The sequence below is a fragment of the Grammomys surdaster genome, unplaced genomic scaffold (assembly GCF_004785775.1).
Source record: "Grammomys surdaster isolate TR1022 unplaced genomic scaffold, NIH_TR_1.0 61, whole genome shotgun sequence".
Classification (NCBI taxonomy): Eukaryota; Metazoa; Chordata; class Mammalia; order Rodentia; family Muridae; genus Grammomys; species Grammomys surdaster.
This window is the reverse complement of record NW_021604563.1, coordinates 12908219-12914870: the sequence shown is the minus strand read 5'-3', so window position 1 is coordinate 12914870 and position 6652 is coordinate 12908219. Positions and strand designations below refer to the sequence as shown.

General features: G+C 36.3%; 1 pseudogene; it reads right to left on the bottom strand.

Annotated features, from left to right (window-relative positions):
* Positions 1-4024: 4024 nt before the first annotated feature.
* Positions 4025-5905, bottom strand: LOC114639446 (annotated as a pseudogene).
* Positions 5906-6652: the final 747 nt, after the last annotated feature.

Genomic DNA, 6652 nt, shown 5'->3' with positions numbered 1-6652 from the left:
TTAATTTTTTTCAACAAATGGTATTTTCTATAATTCTATTGACATAATTAAGCATAGATTGCAAAACATGGGACACATGAGTTTTCATTATATATCAGTCTCCCCACACACACCCTACACCAGGTTACAATGTACTGAACTTCTGTGTAACTTAAAACAATATCCATAGATGACAGTTTTGCTAAGTGCTAGAGCACATACCAACATGCCAAGCCATGTGTAAAAGTACACATCTTGTTCTCAAGATGTAATTGTCATCTCAGAGGCTTACTGCTAAATAAGCTCACATTTTTCTGGTTTTTTTTCTTCTGAATTCTGGCTGGATAATTCAACTCAGTTGCCCCAGCTCAAAACATCTCTCCAAACTGAACAATTCAAACCATCTTGTCTCAGCTTCTCATGGAATTTCTCTGTTTGGAAAAACTGCTTCCAATTCCACAGATGGAACTGTACTAATTAGATTGACTGTATTAACTAAACTGAACTCAACTTCACTCAACTGAACTCCACTGAACTACTCTGAACTGCACTGAATTTCAGGGAATACAACTGAACTCCTCAACATTGCCTGAACTAAACAGAACTGGACTCACTGAACTGGCCTCACTCTTGTCTCACTCAGTACTGCTCTTAAGTAGCCTGTTTTTCCTGTCACTTCTCATGAGGGTTGGGTGTATCCTATTTTTGTCTCATTCTGTCCAATCTTTCTCTTATTAGTTATTTTCTCTGGCGCTTAATTAGAAGTCATTTTCAAATATGCCTGCTTCCTTCTACAAACTAAATGTACTTTCACTGTTTCTGATTAAAGATGTGTACTAAGGGTGTGTCTATATTCCAACTATAAGGATTAATCACTGGTGTGTGATTCCAGCTGGATCACATAGGCCTAGAAGGATTTTAGATATGATCACTTGCCATAGCAGCCATGTTTTTAGATGAAAATTCCTCCATGACCATTTGATCCTATGGATATAATAAGTAAAAGATAAACAACACATTTAGCTTTGGAGTATAGCACAGTGTTAGACTATTTACCTAATACTTTATATTTAGTCTTGATTAATATCACCCTAAGCTAGTAAAAACAACAAATTTAACTGTTTCGTTTGACAGTTGAGGTTTATGAATACATTTTGCTACTAGTGTGATAAAATAAGATTTTATAAGAATATCTGAACTATATTCATAGTCTTAGACAAAGAAAAGTCATAATGCAGATTCAGGTTTAAAAGCAGGAAATGAGAAGAGCTACTTAGTAATATTGCAAAAAGAATGAATAAAGATAACAGTTAAAAAGTCATATTATTTCAGCACCTATGAAAACACTGTGTTAGCACAATATTCTATCATAAACCACAGATAAAGACTAACTAAGTATGGACATGCTAGTTCAATGCACAGTTCATATTTAAGTCTAATTTTCTGAATTTACAACATTATATTGCCTTCAATAAATAAGATGACTAATTCCTTCACAGCAATCAATAACAAAACCAACCGAATTTTTAAATGTGAGAAAATTTTGTAACCTAGAGCAGTAATTAAAACTGATTTGAAGACAGAGGTGTTCCTGTCATTAGTACAGAAGAAAAGAGGGCTACTATATTAACTTCAGTTTCCTGGAGGAATATTTTTTCTTGATTTAAAAGAATCATTCTGTTTTTTATATGAGTAACTGTAATCTTGACCTTTAGGTCTATAAAAATCAACGGTAGACATTTTCTTTATTAAAAGATTGATTTCCAGAAGGTTCCAACTATAGAGGGTAAAATGAAGTTCAATGAGAAAAATATCCAAGTCTCTGACAAATATTGTTTGTCAGACAATGCATGACATTTTACCTTGGTATTGCAAAGTAAGCATATCAACATTGTTTCCATGCTGTAAACAAAAACTTAAATGATAACATATACTCCTAGGGTACATTGATAGATCTGTGCTGCCAGGGTCTAAGGTGAGACCCTCTAGAACATCATAAACAAACTCTTTCAGTCTTGAAATGAGTGGTTCCATTTGTTCCCTCAGTATACAACAAAGAGAAACCTAGTGCTTTTTCTCTTATAAATCTTTTATAGAAAATCATGGATTTGTAGAATTGGTACTCCAAAACACTGATGGCTAGTACTATTTTCAATCAAGTCTTTGCAGCTTAAGATTTATTTGTAGATAAACTGACTTTTCAAAGTCACCAGAATATTTTGCTTTCCTAAAGACAAATTTGGCTATGAAAGAAGAAAATGTATGTCTTACAAGGAAAAAAATATATATATAAAGAAAATGTGTTTTTCAGAGAAAATAAAAATCTGACACAGGTACTACAAAGTATGACATATATATATACAAAGACAAATATTTTACTTTCATGATGTGCATTTAAGTTTCCAGTATTATATCTGTCATCAACACTTACATTCTTTTTTTTCATACATAGCATTTTTATTAAATATATTTCGTGAGAGAAAGAACACCTTAAAGTGCTAAATTCCATGTAAATCAGATTATTTTAGTACATATGACAGTGAAAAAAATCAGAGAGGCATGATTTAAGTAATCTCAGGAAAAGAGAAGAAGCATACTCATATCTTCATATAAGAAAACAATCATCAAAAGTAAAAGGCAAAGAAATTTCATGTAGAAGAATTTATTTCAGAATCCCACCTGTCTGTACTTCATTTAAAAAAAGTCTTCCCTAAAGACATAGACACTCTCACTCTGATGTATGCTTTGATCAGTGGACGGACGACTCATTCACACGGAGGGAAGTGACAGCACTTTTGTTGCATAGCAGTAGTGCTCACTGGCACTAGAGTGGAGTGCAGGGGAGCTCATTTCTGGTTTCAACTACGAGCAACAGAATTTCTCTACTGCTAAAACTGCTGGGGAAAAGAGGTCGCAAGCTTTAACTCTTCCCAAGGAACACAAACCATAAATGTTCCTGGTTTACACAAGACTGTAAAAACCAAGAAAAACAACAACAGACATTAGCTTTTATATACACAGCTTTCTACTGAAGCCATTTGTTGGGCATATTCCAATTATGTAGGTTTCACTATAGACTGAAACTAGCAAGTGTAATGTGACACTAGTAGGACAGGATTGGTGTCAGTTGGGGCATTCTCTCCAATGTTTGGTTGAAAGTATTTGAAAGCAATTAGGTGAAAAATAACTATAGTCACATTCATAATTAATATTTTCAAAACATATCTTCACATATCAGATATTCACAACTGAAAAGTGTCAGACACATTGTGGGGGCAAAATAAATACTTAATGGCTGGCTGACCACTTAATACATACCATTTAAGAAAATGTGGGTAACTCAGATGATTTAGAGAAATACATATATGTAACATCTTACAACAAATAGTATTATGCTCCATGTTGGAGATAAAGCTGTATTATCAAACTAGGACATGTAAAGTAGCAATGGAGTTACAATCAAACTTTAAGTAGAAAGCTCCTAAGCTTAAACAAGAATGAACCTTGGGGGTTTATTTAAGAGTTAGTTCTCATATTTAAAAAGTTTAATGTTGATGGATTATACTTATCCCTTTAAATTTTTATATAATTATAGAAATTTACAAAAAAATTTAGATCACTTTACATAGTTAGGGGGGAAAACTAAACGGATTTAGTCATATTATGACTTTAGGTACGTTTTGATAAAAAATAAATAACACATCAGAAAAATCCAAACATATTTAACAGAAGGACCTGACAAACTTTATACAGGTCTTTTTTGAGCCGTGAAAAAAAGAAGGATTAGTCTCATTTTGGTAAGACGCTTAGGAAATAAAATAATTATTAAATAGCAGCTTGATAAGACATTCCCATGTTGTTATTGATAGTTAAGGTAATTGAGTTATCCAAAAAAGATGACAAATTATAACTGGTATGGACAAGATACTGTTCATTACTAGATACAGAACTATTTTGAGCATAGAGATATTCTGATTTTACACCCACTATATTTCAAAATTCTGTAAACTGAGACATTCGATGGCAGGTCACAGTAAATGTTTCATTATTTTAGTCTGTTCAGTCTTTTTTCCGTTAAGCAGCCAAACACAGTCATCACCATCTTCGGCTTCACTTCAACGAGGTCATCAGGCGGAGCATATATCCGGCCACCGATCTACCAAGCAACTGAAATGGCCTATTTAGCATTGTTCAGTTTATCCTCATCAGTCAAGTGTTCTCTCTTGATCATTTCTTGACGGACTGGATTTGGTGCAATGGCATCTATTAGATCTAAGACAGGCAAACTTGTACTAATAGATTTATCCTTGAAGCTGGAAATAGAAGTACTTTTGTTTGCACTATTAAGGGTCTGATTGATCCATTTAATGATGATATCATCACTGACTTTTTCACCTTCTCCAAGGTCTGATAAAACTTTCAGCATGCATCTTCTCATCAACTGCCATACCAGTGCCAGGGTAAGTGTTGAATTCCCTTCATTTAAGTCCTGCCCAGAGATGCCAACCAAAGAGAATTTGGCCTCATTCTTCCCAAGCTCAACTGCATAGTTACAGTTTTCAATCTTCTTCATGCTTCCTCCAAGAGCAGGGTAGGGAGGCTTGTTGACATGGCTCCAGTTTACAGGCACACAGATCATCTCATAGAGGTGAAAGATCACCAAAGCGTCTGCAAGGTCACTGTACAGATGATTGATGTACGGGTTCACTCCCAGTGAATTCATCCAGTTCCAAAATGTCTTCTCCTCCTTGCTCTCTCCTTCCAGTAAGTTGAGATCAATGTCATTATTGTCAGGCTTGTGTAGGCATGGGTATGTGTTAAAAAGATTTGCTACAAAGGCTACGTTTAGCTTAGGTTTCCCTGAAACCACATCTCCAGGAGTGACAAACTGTCCTAACCCTTCCTGGAGCATGAATCCAACACACTTCAGGTCATTTTTCTCGTTAAATCCTGAAAGATCAATGGCTATGGCAGACTCATTGTCTCGGTCACCTTTAGGAGAAATCTGATTAAGCAGGTGGAAATAGGCTTTTGAGTCCTTAATGTCCTGGCTAAAGTTGTTGATGGTGCACTAGCCTGCATTGGTCAGATGGTAGTTCACCCATCGCAGCAGCAGCTCCTCAGGAGAAAGCTTCATCAGCTCCTCCAGCTCCTCCCCTTCTTTTAGCAATGCAATCAAGGCTTCATTCCTGGAAATCTTGATATCAGCAAAAAGACCAACTTTGATGATCTGCCAGAGAAGCCCCAAGACCAGGTGAGGCTTTCCTTCCTTGAGATCCTGAGCACCTATGTTGACCATGGTGCAACCAACGGCTGAGGCGGAATTCAGGGCTATGTTCAGATTTTCCGACACTGTGAATTGAGTGAGCTTCTTCTTATTGATTGCTCTTTCGTCAATTGTATCTGGTTCCGATAAATTGATCATTTTGCAAAGAAGGATGCCATCTGCAAGCGATTTGAAAAGGCTGCCATCTTTGGGGTTCATGGGTAGAAGGTGGCTACAGTCTGCATCATTCTCTAGAACTTTGTTTATCCAGTTAACAAAAGCCACTTTTTCTTCCTCTGAATAAGAGTGCTGGGTGCCCTCACTGGAGATGGATGATGTTCCCCCAATAGCAGTGATCCCTTTCTTTTTGTTAATTACTTTTCGGAATGTTTTACTGATATCTTTGGTTTTTAACTCTTGCATCAGCGACACGAACTCCTCAAAACTGATTTTACCATCTTTGTTATTGTCAGCAACTACTAAAATTTTCTCCACAATCTCGTGCACCTTGTACCCAGGAAGGGGAAAGCATGCCTCCTTAAATAGGTCCTGAAGTTCATAATCACTTACATACTCGCTGTTGTCAATATCTATTTTATTAAATGCTTCTTGTAGCTCTTCAAGCTCCTCCTGAGAAATGGTGGTGTTACTGTTTTCCATCTTTTGACCCGAAAGGCTACTTCAGGTCTTTGTATCTGCAGCAGCCGTTCGGCAGCTCCTGCCCGGGATCCCCGCTCCCGCTGGTCTGCTCCACTTTGCTCTGCTGCAGCTACCTCTCGCCCTCCTCCTAGCCAACACTTAAATTCCTTATAAAAGATGAAGTATAAGAAAACACTTACTTATTTGTGATGTTTAGACTCTTTGTCAACTTGACACAAGCTAGAAACTTCTGGGAAGAGGGACACTCATTTGAAAAACTAAAATTCTACCATTATATTTGCCTGAAGGCAAGACTGTGACTTACTACCTGGATCTTTATGTAAGATGTCCTAGCCCACTATGAGCAATTAATGTTGGTCTATGTAGAAAATGTAGCTGAGCAAGCCAGTAGACTATATTCCTGTTCTTCCATGGTCTCTAGTTGGATGTTTTACCTCCAGGTTTCTGTCTAAATTCCTGCTCTCATTTATCTCAATGATAGATTATGAAGTGTAACTGTAAGCTCAAGAAAGCTTTACTTCCCTCAAGTTGATTTTTTTCATTGACTATTTTTATTGTATTTTTAATTGGATATTTTATTCATATACATTTCAAATGTTATCCCATTTCCTAGTTTCTCCCTTGGAAAACTCCTATCCCTTCCTCCCATACACTGCTTCTCTAAGGATGCTCCTCCACCCACTTACCCACTCCTGCCTCAGTTGATTTTAATTGGTATTTTATCACAACATAAAACAAACTAAAATA